The sequence below is a fragment of the Bison bison genome, unplaced genomic scaffold, assembly GCF_000754665.1.
Source record: "Bison bison bison isolate TAMUID 2011002044 unplaced genomic scaffold, Bison_UMD1.0 scf7180017864535, whole genome shotgun sequence".
In the NCBI taxonomy this organism is placed as follows: Eukaryota; Metazoa; Chordata; class Mammalia; order Artiodactyla; family Bovidae; genus Bison; species Bison bison.
This window is the reverse complement of record NW_011495084.1, coordinates 12601944-12603833: the sequence shown is the minus strand read 5'-3', so window position 1 is coordinate 12603833 and position 1890 is coordinate 12601944. Positions and strand designations below refer to the sequence as shown.

Below are 1890 nucleotides of genomic sequence, written 5' to 3'. Positions count from 1 at the left end.
TTAAAATTAATTTATTTATTTTAATTGGAAGCTAATTACTTTACAATATTGTAGTGGTTTTTGGCACACGTTGACTTGAATCAGCCACGGGTCTTCAAAGCAATTTGAATATCTAAATCCAAAGGCTTTGACACTAAAAAAAAGTCTTTGAAAATTTGAACGGTGACTCAAGTGGCCAACATTATTTCTAGTAAATTCTCTATCCGTTGAAGTATTCAGTGAAACTAGCTGGCCACTGGGCCATCCAGGCTGACTGTAGAGATGGCTAGACTCTTTCAGCTATAAAGATACTTACATCTAATGTAAGATGCAAATTAACAGACAATGATTTTATATTATAGAATTGTGATATCATAAAGAAAAAATTATGGTTATTTAAAAAATAGACTGCTTTTGTAGTACTTTGTTTTAAAAAATGATACTGTGGAAGAACATCTGAAATTGAGCCAATTTTTACTGAGTCTCTAATCCCTTAGTGAATTCCATTGCATTTGAGGACATTCTAGTCACTACCATCTGAATAACAGGATCCACAGTGGTCACACTCTAAGAGTGGGGGTTATATGTTGTAAAGAGTGTGGATTTTGGAGTCTGCTTGAGTTCAGACTGTCACTAATTGGCTGTATGATCTTGGACAAGTTATTCAACATCTATGACACATTTGTAAAATCTGTAAAGTGGTAATAATATTAGTATCCACTTCACTGGATTGTTTTAAAATTAAATAAATAGAAAAATATCTGGCCGGTAAATAAGTAGTGGGTTACTGTTACCTTCTATTACTCATTAAAAGTTTTTTAAACACTCATGTAGCTCAGGCAAAGTATAAGCATGGAGAAAGGGCAGTGAATAGGATATAGGCCTGCCTTCAAGAAGCTTATTGCCTAGAGCAGAGCCAGGCAAGTAAACAGCCATCATCACAGTCACAGGGATAAGCTCACCATTCTAAGGTTTAGTCAGGAGAGGCTTTTAAGCCAACAAATCAGCAAAAATAAGTTTCTCTAATTTTCACAGTTTTCTGGTCCCAGGTATTTATTTCAGTCACACAAAGCCTCCTCCGTATTCTCAAATTTTCTCCTCAATCTGGCCTTTCCTCAGTTTAGATGTCTTGTTCTTGAATTGATACAAAATATAGGTACTTGCCCACAGAAAACAATTATCCTTTACTGTGCTTCCACTGAAATTTCAGGTCTAGAGAGTACTTAGTCCATAGGATGGTTCTTACTACCCCTTGCCCTCTCTATTGTATTTTTGCAACAAAGTGTTTTTGATACCCATTGATAGCAACTACTGGCATAGATGATAGATAGATGATAGATCAATAGACAGATGATAGACTGATAGATAGATGAAGGGAGATTGATTTATAGTTCACAAAGTACTTTCATTTTGAGTCTCTGACTTGTTACATGGTAATAGGTAATTTTTACATCACCAGTGCACGGATTTTATATTTGTAAATATATTTTAATTTACATTTCAGTCCAGTTCAGTTCAGTCACTCAGTTGTGTCTGACTCTTTGTGACCCCATGAATTGCAGCACGCCAGGCCTCCCTGTCCATCACCAACTCCTGGAGTTCACTCAGACTTATGTCCATCGAGTCAGTGATGCCATCCAGCCATTTCATCCTCTGTCGTCCCCTTCTCCTCCTGCCCCTAATCCCTCCCAGTGTCAGAGTCTTTTCCAATGAGTTAACTCTTTGCGTGAGGTGGCCAAAGTACTGGAGTTTCAGCTTTAGCATCATTCCTTCCAAAGAAATCGCAGGGCTGATCTCCTTCAGAATGGACTGGGTGGATCTCCTTGCAGTCCAAGGGACTCTCAAGAGTCTTCTCCAACACCACAGTTCAAAAGCATCAATTCTTCAGTGCTCAGCTTTCTTCACAGTCCA

At 37.9% G+C, this 1890-nt stretch overlaps 1 protein-coding gene across 2 annotated transcripts in view; it reads left to right on the top strand.

Annotated features, from left to right (window-relative positions):
- DCN (decorin) overlaps nucleotides 1-1890 on the top strand; it is a 39529-nt gene that overhangs the window by 24236 nt on the left and 13403 nt on the right. The window lies entirely within an intron of this gene.